Source organism: Ambystoma mexicanum, chromosome 8 (assembly GCF_040938575.1).
Source record: "Ambystoma mexicanum isolate Mex_15411 chromosome 8, UKY_AmexF1_1, whole genome shotgun sequence".
NCBI classification, from domain to species: Eukaryota; Metazoa; Chordata; class Amphibia; order Caudata; family Ambystomatidae; genus Ambystoma; species Ambystoma mexicanum.
Window position 1 is genome coordinate 1,612,190,320 of NC_090929.1, and position 13,453 is coordinate 1,612,203,772.

Here is a 13,453-nt window from a genome sequence, read left to right on the forward strand (position 1 = left end):
GCCGATGTTGAGTGGGAGGGAGTATCAGAGTGTGGGAGACGTGATGGAGAAAATCAAGTTGAATGGAGAGAAGGGGTCACAAGGGGAAGTGCAGAGCCTGATTTGAGTCATCTGTACTGTCGTCAGATTGTGAGCCATTGTTGCATGGAGTCAAGTCACAGGGCCCAGTTGTTTATGCAAATGGCCATGCAGGTAGTGCATTGGACAATTGGGAAGCCAGTAGAGCACACGCAGTGCATGAGTCATGTGCACCCTGGGGCTGAGTGCAAGATTGAGGCAGGCTGCATCGGGATCTGTACTAGATTACTGATATGATAGGTAGGGATTTACACATTAATGGAATAATAACAGCCTAGATGGAAGAGGATAATTGCCAACATTGAAGTGACTCTGTGATGGTAGGATAACCAAGGGACGGACCATTCAAGGATGTGGAGGTGTAGATGTCAGGGTCTATGAGCAATGTCCATGTGGTGGTAGAGTTTTCAGTCATAATCCATGGTACGATGCATCACAGAGCTGGATACCGTGAGAGTGTGGACTAGGCAGCATAGCCAGGGGAAGGCTTGGTGGCAGAGTGCAGTGTCACTCCAAACACGATTCAGTTCCCAATAGTATTCATGAGGAGGTGGCTAGCTGCTAGGCAGTATTTTGAGATCTACATTTCCAGAGGCAAGGTCACGATGGGGAGCAGCTGAGGGCTTGGTGATCTGCGAATGGATGGGTGAGTAAGATGTGTAGTTGTAGCAGGACAGGTTATGTGGGCAGATAAGGGCATGGAGTGGGCTTAGGCACAGGTTGAAGAGTAGGGTGGACAGGGAGTATATCTGCAGGAGCCCAAAGGAGACATGGGCAGAAGGGGGGAGAAGGGGAGAAGGGTGGTAAGAAGACGACTTGAGAACGGCCAGCGAAGCAAGAGGTGAACAATCAGAATGCAAAGTCCATGATGCACAGAGATTGGAGTCTGAGGATGAGGATGCTGTCATTGAATGTGTCAAAGCCTGCCAATGGCTCAAGGGGGATGATTGCCACACCGTCTAATGAGTCTGCTGTCCCTTGCGGAGGTGCAACCAGAAACCCAATGCACATGTATGGATGATCAAGGGGACATAAACACAGACTTGTGGACAAACTCACTGCATGCCAAACACTGTTCCTCCGTATTTGTGAATGGAGGGTCAGTGTCCGGCAGAGGGCATGGGAACTAGAGATGTGAAAGGGTGCTTGGTGGACCTCTGATGGAGTGCAGTCTCTGGATGAGTCAGGATCCCTACAACAACATGGGACATTGCATTTCACCAGCTATAGGAGTAAATCATGCAGACTGCACATATGAACACCAATGTTTAGTGTGCTCTTCACCTGTATGTGTGATCCTGTTGCGATCCTGTTGCAGTCAAGTCAACCATGGCAGTTGACACCACTGTGCTTGGCCACATGTCCAGTCCTTCACTCATGAAGGCCTTGAGAGGGCAACTACACATCTTCCAAGGTTCCAATGAAAATAAAAGCAAAATCTGTCCATAAAAGTGCAATGTGTCATTCCGAACAGGCGTGTTAAAAAAAAGAAAAGGTGTCCATCTCGGACAGGCTTAAAAAATCTCCATCTTGGCACTGTGGAAACAAAGTGTCCACCCTGAATGTGGCTGCGGGGGAGGGTGTGTGTCCAACACCTATCAACATTTTTTAAAAACATCCCATCCATGGGCTCATGGACATCAGGGCATAGGGGGTTGAGCAGGCATGGATGGACTGGGAATGCCATCCTGCGGTGAATCCTCAGGGGGTGGCAGTGCATCCTGTCCATGCAGTGCCAAAGCTTGGTCTTCATTGGCTAGGGATACAGAGGCCTACACCAGCATCCCAATGGCAGAGAGGTCCCGATGAACTTCCTCCCAAGTGGCAACAGAGTCTGCATGTGCGCTCACTCGCGATGAATCAATTTGCTGGGATAGCGTCAGCCTCAAGGCATCCATCTCCTTGTGGAGCTGGGACCTTGCAGCTGAAAGTTCCTCTAGCAGTGAGGCCCTCAAGCTCTCCATCTCATGGCGATTGGAGTCTCTAGATGCCAACATATCCTGCTTTAGGGCTTCTCTGGAGTCTTGCAGAGACTTCAGATCAGCCTGTCGGTCCTTGATGTTGGTCTCCACGCCCAGTTTGTGGGAGAGCCTTGAGGACCACTTCTTGGCATGCAGTTTCTTCTTCAGGCAATAGTCACTGCTGATGTTCCTGAGAGGCCAGACACTGTGCATCCCGGGGAGCTAGTGTGGAGATATTCTTAGCCAGGTGATGCGTGTCCCTGGCAATCTCATGCAACATGTCGCCATGTCGGATGGCCTCACACAGCATCTGCTGCTGCCACTCTGTTTCTCCAGCATGCACAGGTCTACCATGTGTGAGGGTAGATGGCAGTGGGATGCCGGGGTCCAGGCCCATTGCAGTAGGACTCCTGTCCTTGGGTGCAGGTCTGCAACCCTCCATTGGACATCAGTCCTTGAATCTGATCCCAACTCAGATGAAGGAGAACTTGCAGCCGTAATCACCGTGGATGCGACGCTTTCCATTGACCGTACCTATGAGTCATGGCTCACCTCCTCGGACTCAACGGCCCTATCGGAAGGCCCGTCAGGGCACCCTTCATTGTCCCTCGCCATGTCCTCCACTCCTGGTTCAGCATCCTCACTTGCAGGTTAAGAAGAGTCGGAAACCCGACTCAGGATTGTCTGCAGCACCTGTGGATGTTCATGCCCTATGACACCCCAGCCTCCACTGGTGGTCTGTCGTAAGACCGCTTCCTCTTCATCCTCCTCTTCTGCATCCGCTGCATCATCACCTGCACATAGACAGACAACAACATTTTGAGGCATGAGTATGTTGCTGAACATGCATATGTGGATTACAATGCATATAGGCACAAAATGGCCAGACACACATACATTATACACTGTGATCGGGCACACCGTGAGCTGTACGCCACAGATGAATGGCATTAACTGACATACACAGTCATGGCTCGGCATATTAGGCAGAGCAACATGGCATAGTCTGCGGGTGCGAGGGTACATACATACACCAGGATATGAGTGGCTGCGATACACAAAAGTGGAAGGATGGAGGTCTGAGCATCATCATTGATCCCACACCCAACTCGAGACATTTTCTTGTGGCAACATGTGGAAGTGTGACCTGCATATCTGATGCCCCAAATTTCATGCAGGCATATATGTTGCCATGATATTCCGAAACACCATTGCAACATTGAACCGCACCCCCGCAAGCTATGTGGCTGGTCAGTCACTTGCCTTGCAAACATGTGTGAGGAGACTGCGACATAGAACGGACAAATGCACGTTTGCACAGCCACCAATCCATTGACACTGCATATTTGGAATGTACTACACAGAGACGACTTTTGGCCATCAACATGTTTGCCTGTCGGAAATCACCCTCATGCGTCTATGCATAGATATTGTTGCTAATTCATGTCCACAGGTGGCTACGGCCAGGTGATGGGTGACTGTGAAAACATGCACACAATGTTGTGATTATGCACGAGTCATGATTGTCACACCCAATGGATGATACGCATGCAAGACACTGTGAATGTGTACAGTCACATGTGTGTTGCATGCCATTGCCACACATACGAGCTGTACCATTTCATGGTCCATGCTGAGGTGGCGACTTCCCAGGAGCAGAGCTCAAGACACACAGGGGTGGCCACAGGAAGGTTCAGACCAAGACAGGTGACTCCGAGTACACCACAGTAAGAAATCATGCATTCCTATGCATCAAATAAAGGAGTGCATATAGAGAACACAGCCACTGAGATGCTCTTGATACACACCCCCTCCGGCATGCACCCCACCCACCCCAGTGTCCATTTCATGCTCGCAATGTTGACAAAGCCTTTGAATTGAGGACAGTTCATGACTGATGGCACATGTATGAAGCTTTTGCTTTTAAAACCCAGGGATAAGTACTGAACATGGGGCATATTAATTTTGAAGGCCAGCACAAAGCATCAACCAGATGACCAAATGCACACATTCTGACAAGAACATTAACATGCCACACAGAAAAAAGCTCATAGCAATGTACTTAATTTCCATGTTAACTGTGATATGCTTGCCAAAGTGCTCAAGTGGCAGCATTGGGACTTGGAGTACATGCATCACCTCGTCATCAATTTACTCTCCATTCTCTCAAGATGCCAACCACAGCCAAATAGCTCCCCAATGTGACTTTGCACCATGATTAGGACAGGAGGGTCCATTGTGTCACTGTGCAGACCATAGTCCATGTACAATCAATGCTGTGTGACATGTGTGCAGCACCGATGAGTTTGCTGCCCAAGTCACCACCCTGTTTGTCAATGAGTTCATGTGCTGATCCTATATATAACGGCACCTATAACTGTGTGATGTGTCACATCAGTGCTGGCCCTGGGTCTACCAGAACCCTGAGTGTGATTTATCAGGGGGGCGGGGGGCCCTGCTGTTTGGACTGTGCAATTCATTAATAGGCAGCGTCACTTTACATTGTGTGAGCTGGCAGCGTCCTTTACATGACACTGTCAAGTAAAGTGTCAGTCAATGACTGTCTATAAGTGAGTGAGTGAGTGGCAGTCATTGACTGACCCTGTACATGACAGTTGCCCTCATTACAACCCTGGCGTTGGACCATGGTGCTAATAGCACCATGGTCCATGCCGGTAACTTACCGACTCCGCCATGGCGGAATGGGGAATTACCCCCCATTCCGAGGTTGGCGGGGCGGTAATTCCCCATGCCGCCATGGCCCTTCCCCATTCCCATTTTTGCCCCATAGGGCTCAATGGGAATGGGGAAGGCGCTAAGTACGGTGCCGCAAATTGCGGCACCATACTTAGCACTAAGGTCCCTTTGCGGGTTGGTTTTTAACGCCTGCAAAAAGCAGGTGTTAAAATCTCCAACCCGCAAAGGGACCTCGTAATCAGGCGTTAAGGGGTTAACGGCGCTGCCACCTTTTACGGCGCCGTTCACCCCTTAACGTCAGGGTTGTAATGAGGGCCAGTGTCATGTAAAGGACGCTGCCAGCTCACACAATGTAAAGTGACACTGCCTATTAATGAGCTAATGTTCGTAAGTTGAACAATACTCGCCTACATTTGTACCTCCTGTTTATGCGTTTCTTGTGGGACATCTGTTCCTGCCTATGTACATTATTCACAAAAGATGTTACTGTATTGGTAACAGGGCATGTTCAGACTGAAACCCAGCCAATCCTCATATGCAATTCCCCTGAGGCAAGGAGCAACAGAATCCCCATACCCCATCTAAGTGGCCGATGTTGTTGCATTTCATTGATATGATATGATAGGTTATTTATAACGCGCTTAATACCCAGAGGTTTCTTAGCGCGGACCCAGGGATCAAACCTGTGGTGCTCTGTGTCATCTTGCTTCCAAGGCGAGCACGTTGCCCCTGAGCTATCCTCCCGAGACAATTGATTTAATTTAGATGTCTGGCTAAGTATGTATGTTTCTTGGTTACAGAGATTTCAATGTTAGAGGGAGTTTTGTGAATAGATCATAGAATGAAGGGTGTTGCTGTGCCATGGGTTCGGATTTTGAGAAGACCGCGTGGGTAAATATTATTCCATAACCTACCATTTGTTAACTCAAATATGTTGCATTAAATGCTGCAGTGAATATCACATCTAGTCATATTGGCTAAACAGATGGGATACCTGAAGTAAGAAAGGAGACACACAGTCTATGTAAAAAAGTACAAAATAATTTTGTATTAACAGCATAAAACATAAACCAGAAAGTGGTTTGTTATTATTGAAGGCATAAGCAGAAAAACAAATAAACAGCAGATGAAGGAAAACACACACCTTATCCTATCATATTCCTTAATCATACGATATGTAGGTTTCAAATCTGGGCGGTGGTGTGGGGTAGAAGGGGAAACATGCATAGAAGGAAACTGAATGATAAGCCAAAGTAGGGAAGAAAAGATTTAAAGTCGTGATAACAGTAAAAGTGAGGCAGAGTCATTCCTGTCCTAACAAAGTGCTACGAGCAAATCATTAGACTAGACATCAATTGGTTCAGATTGGGTTTGGGAGTGTCACTTTGTTGCTCCCAGTAGAGGTCTAAGTTGAAAATGCCGACAAAGTCCTGATGGCATTTTATTCTTCCTCGGATGTGGCTTCGTTTTCTGAGGCTTAGGTTTGCCAACGTAGTGGGGGAATGAGTTCAGAGGGTAAAGAAAAGAAAAAACGATCTGTGTGTGGGTAAATCTCAACAACCCACACTCCCCTCACTTGTGTTGCGTTTCGGCGGTTTGGAACCAACGAAATTTTGGAAAAATGATGTGTTCCTCCTTCATCAGGGCAGTTATAATCAAGTTCTGAAAAGAAGAAAGAAGAGAGAACCCCTGGTGAGATGGAAGCTTGAGGAATGCCTCGGGGTAGGCAATCAATACCTGTTTTAAGGATATCCCAAAGGTAGACAAAGGTTAGTAGTGAATTTTTCCTATTAGGAAGAAAGGGAAGAAGGAAACAAATAAAGAAAGGCAGGCTCCCCTATAACGGCATATTTAGTTAGTAAATCATTTGGATTAAACTTTCTACCGTGACTGCCTAAATCACCAGTGAAGAGGATAGAAAAGAAGTGCAAATATCCTATCCAGGTGTTCCCAAGAACCAGTGCCTTGAGAGCCTCGGTCCCTCACCGGTCCAGTGCCATGTGGTTGGCGTAAAAATGTATGTGGGTCTGCACACTGTGGGGCTCGGTTACCTTGGTGGTTAAAGGTTTGTGATCATCCCGGGTTTGGGCTGGAGGAGACCGGGCTCCTCGGTGTATGCGCCTTTGTTTCTAATATCTGCTCAGTTGGGTCGAAGTTCAGATAAACTAGCGGGACACACAAAATTAGAGTGAAAGATTTGTCAGTATTCTTAAAAGAGGTCACTGCATGGGTGGTTAAAGGTTTACCTATGCGGTATTCACCTACACGACAGGTATTGTCTGGCTCTGAGGGTGATTGAGCCAAGAGCTCAATGTCGGCAAACCCCCGAGCTATGGGGATTGCATGCGAGAGGAATCCAGCCACAGGGTGCTGGTTATCCGGGAATATTGCCAGGAGGTGTCTTGATCCTGAGTGAATCCTGGACTGGGGGTGGACAGATGAGGAGGGGAAAAGGAAGGGAGTGGAGGGGTGCCGGGTCAAAGGTGGGGGTTGGGGGGCGGGAGGGGAGGAAGAAAAGGAGAGGAAAAAAGGGGGAAATTAGAATAAGAAAGGGAGAAAATGGGGGGAGGGAAGAGGAGGGGAAAGGGGGGAAGGGAGAGAAGTGGGGTAGTAATGGGAAAGAAAGTCGGGAAAAGGAGGGAGAGAAAGGAAAGGAAAGGGAAAAGTCGGGCAGGGGTGACGGGAAGGAGAAGGAGGGGGGAAAAGGGAAAGCCCAGGGGAAGGGAGGGAAAGAGTGGGACAAAAAAGGGGGAAAAAGGTGAAAAACCTGCATAGATGAGTGGTGTGCAGTCTCAAAAGGAAGGATCCATTAGTTGGATCACTACCTCAACCGAAGGTGTTCTTACCTGTGGAAGCGCACTGCAACTCGCATGAGCAGTGGCTGCTTTGTTGGTTGTTGACAGGACTGTAGCCAAAGCTGTCTGGGAGTTTTGTGATCAGTATGTGAGCACCAAGCCATGTGTCTGTCATGTATTCACTGATTCACACATACAACCTTTTCATCACACTGGTGAATGGAATATATAGCCCTCTGATCATTGTTCCAATTCCCAAATGCATGTTGATTTGCTGCAAAGCAGACAGGAACACATAGTGGCGCTATTCACCCAAGTACCCTTTCTCATAGGGTTATCTTGAAACAGTACAATTGCAGTTCACCAGACTGTCCACCTTGGAACGTTTACCCTCTATCAGCAAATCATTCCCATGGTTGGTCTAGTGTCACCCCTTGTGATATTCAGGGGAGGTCCTGTTTACAACATGACTGGAACACAGGGAAGTGGTCCGTGGGCACTAATGACCCCAGCAGGCTGGGCACACCACAGTGTGTCAGTACAGGCAACTTTGAAATTCATTCTGGCAAGACGTTCCCTAAGAGCAAGTGACAAAACAAATATGCATCGCAGCACCAAAAGCTGTGTTTCCACATCAGATATTGTTTGTAAAGTAATTGGTGTACAAAGCAAAGAGACTGTCTCCATTAGTTAAGCAATGAATCAATGATATTGAGGATCTTTTTTGCGCGACACAGAGGTGTGGCTTTGGAGTGATGTGTGCCTTTCAGTGGGGCACATGATAGGTTTTTTCACTGGGCACCAGGTTGGCTAGAAACAGCCCTGCATATAAGTACTGGCACAGCTGTGAAGGCCAGCAGAGAGTGATGCGTACTGTGACACCAACATGTACCACACAACCACCTCCCAGAACACAGGTCATGTGACAGAAGTGTACACGGTAGCAAACATGCATTTGCCACGGATGGCTGCCAACTGCAGCCAACTATACTACAACATATATGGTCATGTCATCCATTATTGTCTAAACATACTTTATACACAAATGCCACTCACCAGATGTGTCCACATAGGCGTTCATGCCTCCCATGCTTTGCACTTGCTGAGTAGGCCACTTGCGGCCTCTCCAAATGGAGTCAGATGCTCCTGCTCTGGTGCCCCCCACCAATGGCCTGAGAAGAGGCCAAGTTGTCACTCAGCGTCTGCTTGGTGCTTCAAACAAGGTCATCATTCCACTTGTGGCCCTCTTTGGCAGTGCGCCGCTCCACGCCACAGGCGTTTATCTGGTCCCTGACCTCCTGTCATTTCTCCATTCACTGAGCGGGAATATGGGTGGGCAGAGCCCAAAAATGCATATGCGATACTCAGAAAGCTTCCAAACTGAAACAATGCCGTACGCAATATGCAGAGGCACCCCAAAAGCCAAAAAATGCAAACGCGATTCTCAGAAAGCTTCAGAAAAACAGGAAAAATGTGTTATGCGATACACTGAGGCACCCCAAAACAAAACAAAAACATACGCAATACTCAGAAAGCCTCACAATTAAAAGATAAATGCTCGTATGCACAGAGGCAAATGCCAAAAAAGAAAAATGTGGTATGCAGTATGTGAAGGAAACGGCTTGCGTAGCACCCCCAAATGCATGTCAGTGACAATCAATCCTCCATATTTGTAGCTTCTCGTGCATAACCAGTGATGCGCATCGCACCTCTTAACTATAACCATCATTGCTGTGTACCACATAGGCTGCGTAGGCATGCTGCATGCAGGGCATAACAAATAACTTAGACACTAAGGTCCTTTACTCTGTTATCTGCTGCATCAGATGTGAGACACGCACCTGAGTTCCTCCAGCCTCCGTGCCATTGAATTTGCCTCTTTCTGCTCTGTATTGCCTCCAATACTCCACATCTGCTACTGCCTTATAAGATTGTAGGTGCCTGCTGCCAACCAGCACTATCTTGGGCTGCCAGCTGTTCAGCCATTGCCTGTTCTCCTGTGTCGACCCTGTGACCACCTCATCTGGTAACTTGGGACTTCCACCTCTCCCTACCTTCTCCACCACAGTTCCATAGCACATATCCAGGACCCAGCTAAGCCACACCTGCCTCTGGGTTGCCATGTTTGCCCCATCTCCCACATCTACAGAGAGCGGGACCCCCATGTCAGCGAGGCAGAGGGCTGGCAACTTCACCACCACCAAAGTTGGCATCCTGGTGGATTGGGTCCTGGGTAATTATGGCGCCCTCTTCAACCCAGCAACGCAGCTGGTACATGACAGATGTCAACAGGTCTGGGAAATGATCATGGCTGCCATCAATGTGGAGGTGGTGGCAGTCTGTTCCCAGAAGCACTGGCAGGACTTCAAGACCTAGAGCCATTCCAAGGTGTGGCGGCCCTAGCGACATAGCTCATCGTGGAGGTGCACCATGCAGGCTGCCACTAGATGTCACCTAACCAGCTGCGGGATCTCGAGAGGTTCTACCCGGAAGTTCACTGCCAGGTCTGTGAGTTGAAACAACGCTGGAAGCTGCTGGTGAGTACTGTAAGGAAAGCATGTTATCAAACAGTGAAGACAGACACAAGTGATAACATTCAAGGGTGTTTATTGAACTTCAAATAGGTTGTAAATACAAAACGGTGTGGGACAATGGTCTATGCAAAAAAGAGAAGTGTTCAAGAAAAAACATGTCAGGATGGTTAAGCAGTTGGTTTCCCTTCCCCACGTCTTCAGCACGAGGCAAGGTGGCACGTTCCAGCTTCGCACACACTCTGACTTCTCGGCTACAAGCATACAGTTCAAAGCACAGCAATTAGGGCCTTATGCCAAAGCCTCTTCAATAACAGTCTCTTACTGCACAGGGTCTTCTTTTGCAGCAAAGTCTCAAAGTTCCATTCCTATCAGGATTTATACATGCACAAGTTCTCGCTTTCAATATTCAGGCTGAGACCGCCTTCTGTCACAATATTCACACTTTGTCTCCCTCGTTCAGGCTTGCATCCTCTTGATACCAAAATCGAAGATTATACTATGTCTTGTAAAGCTCTGCTAAACATAATAAACTTCTTGATGATGGTGTAGGATGGCACACCAGTTATTTGACTTGCCCCTGGCTGGGAAGTAGCCCGCCACGGCAATGTATCTGCTCTTGGAGCCAGACTTTAGAGTCATACTCACTGTACCTGCCGGATAAGAGACCATGAGAGTGGTGCCCGGATAAATGTCAGAGTGACGTGTGGGATAACCATTGAAATTGACTTCTCGAGGCGCCCCACAAACACCCCCATCCGCCCTCTTCCAATCAATGAACAGCCCATTGTTTTCTCTCAAATATCTCATCTTTGTTGTTGCTGCTGATGCGTCCTTGTGGATATTTCACAAATCATCAAAAGCAATTAAATGTCAAATGTATTTCTAATTATGTCATATAATAATATTAACTTGGACATGGGCGGAAACACATGGCCTTTTTTTCAGTCCAAGCACAGAGATCAAAAGCCAGCAGGCTCTGCCAACTATCAGCATGAAAGAGGCAGCTGCCTTCCTCTATATTTCCCCTCTCTTTCCCATCATGTCCATCTCGAAACCTGCTCTTTCACAGGGGAGCTTCCACAATACTTAAAAAAGGATTGCATAAAAACGTGTGCGTAGCACGAACGCTGACGTCCATCAGGAGCAAGTGTTTATGCGAGAAAAGACTGGTCACAATTTGTCTTCCAAACTTTCCAGTCACAGATTAGATCTGATGACATATTCTGACCCAAGCCTGAGCAAAAGTAAAAACAAGCCCAACTCCCTCCTTGGGTTTGCGAAACATCGCGTGGGCAGCCTTTGACCTCAGACAATGTGTTTCACTGAGCCTTCTGGCAGATGTCATGGACAAAAGGACCAAAAGCTTTCAAGTAACACGTTTTAAATCCAAAGAGCTTTTTGGCCCAAAAAATACTGTTTCTTGAACTTTTACCAAACTAGGGTAAGATCCAAGGCAGGAACAAGAGCATTTGCAAGGAGCCTCTGATTAAAGAGGACCAATTGGTAGTGCTTCAGAGGGAAAAAAAGAGTGCGTTCTGGTCGGTTCCATCACGCAAAGATAGCCACGACACCACAGCATGTTCCTGCATTGTAACTGCTTAACTGCAGAGCATGTGGGAGTCCAAGGCCCTCATTACGACCCAGGCGTTGGACCATGGTGCTAAAAGCACCAAGGTCCATGCCGGTAACTTACTGACTCCGCCATGGCGGAATGGGGAATTACCGCCCCATTCCGAGGTTGGCGGGGCGGTAATTCCCCATGCCGCCATGGCCCTTCCCCATTCCCATTTTTGCCCTATAGGGCTCAATGGGACTGGGGAAGGTGCTAATTACGGCACCGTAAATTACGGTACCGTAATTAGCTCCAAGACCCTAAAAGCAGGCGTTAAAGTGCCACCCGCAAAGGGACCTCGTAATCAGGCGTTAAGGGTTTAACGGCGCCGCCACCTTTTACGGCGCCGTTCACCCCTTAACGCCTTAACCCCTTAACGCCTGGGTTGTAATGAGGGCCCAAGTCCAAGTAGCACCCGCCGTAAATGCCCCCCAGCCTCCCCACTATCGCGTATTCAGGATGTTTTCGCCTTGGCAACCCATGCACCACCAAGTCAGTTTAAACCCTTGAGAAGTATTTCATTCAGGTTTTATAAAGCGTACTATTCACAGGATAGATTCCACAGGAGCAAATAACAAGTTATAAAACATATTTTGAGGAAACGCTAAAACAAACCTCAAGAAATAACACGCATGTTTGCTACGTGATAACAGCTTAGATGCATAGAACACTTCCCCCACACGCACTCAGGGGAAACCGTGGCTAATACCAGAGGTCACCAGGGAGAAACCACATCATAACCATCGTCTGTCATTGGCCATAAAAGCAGCACAGGCTGCAGCTTCTCAGAATCGTGCGCGCTTCATCCATTACAGTGTCCCCACGCCATAGAAACCAGTCAAGGGGTCCACATTTTGTTAAAAAATAATCCTTAGATTGACCATGGGATATGTAGGGAGTTTTTCTCGTGAGAATTCAGGTTTTCAACACATTTGTTCCAGAAAGTCATAATTCTATTAAAGACTCAGAGTTGAAGGATTATGCTTCTCTTCCAATTTTACTGTTCAGCAGCAAAGTACAAACATGAATAGCAAAACTGAATAGACTACAATAACCAATGTTTCTGTGCTTTTGGTAGTTCTGTTCTTATAGGTCCTTAAACTAACCACGTGATAAACTTCAACCAGTCATAATAGCCTCTGTCCATAAATCACCCTGTCCTTCTAATTTACTCCTCTTCCTTTGCCCAGTCGAGAATGCGTCCAGTGAACTTTGTATCCCATCCGTTCCATGCCGATCTGAATTCAATTTCCGGATTGTTTGTTGTCCGCCACTATACCTATAGAAACATAAAGTAACTGGTGACTATAAATCGAAAGAGGGTGCGACAATTGTAAACTCAACCACAATTTCTATATATTATCCTTTTGTGCATTTAACAAAACTGTAACACTTTAATGTATTCATCATCAAACATATCAGTAAATGCAGTAAAACATGTAAAACATTCCAGTACTTTTACATTCAATTACATTTATTCCGATTGATAGGGTGGGATAATATTTTGCCTCTGTGTCTTTAATAGAATTATGACTTTCTGGAAGGAATGTGTTGAAAATCTGAATTCTATGTCAAGACCGGAGGCTCGGATTATGCTTGTTCAAACTTTCCGTTGGTTTAAAATAGAAAGTTTTGAAATTAGATTCATTCGATCAATCTGCAGACCTCATAATGTCCTCTACTCTGGCTCCTAGGTTGAATGCCGTGGTAGCCATTGCTCCTCTAGCTGAGTGAGCGCCATATTTTACTATGTCAATGCCTGCCTGTTCCATTACC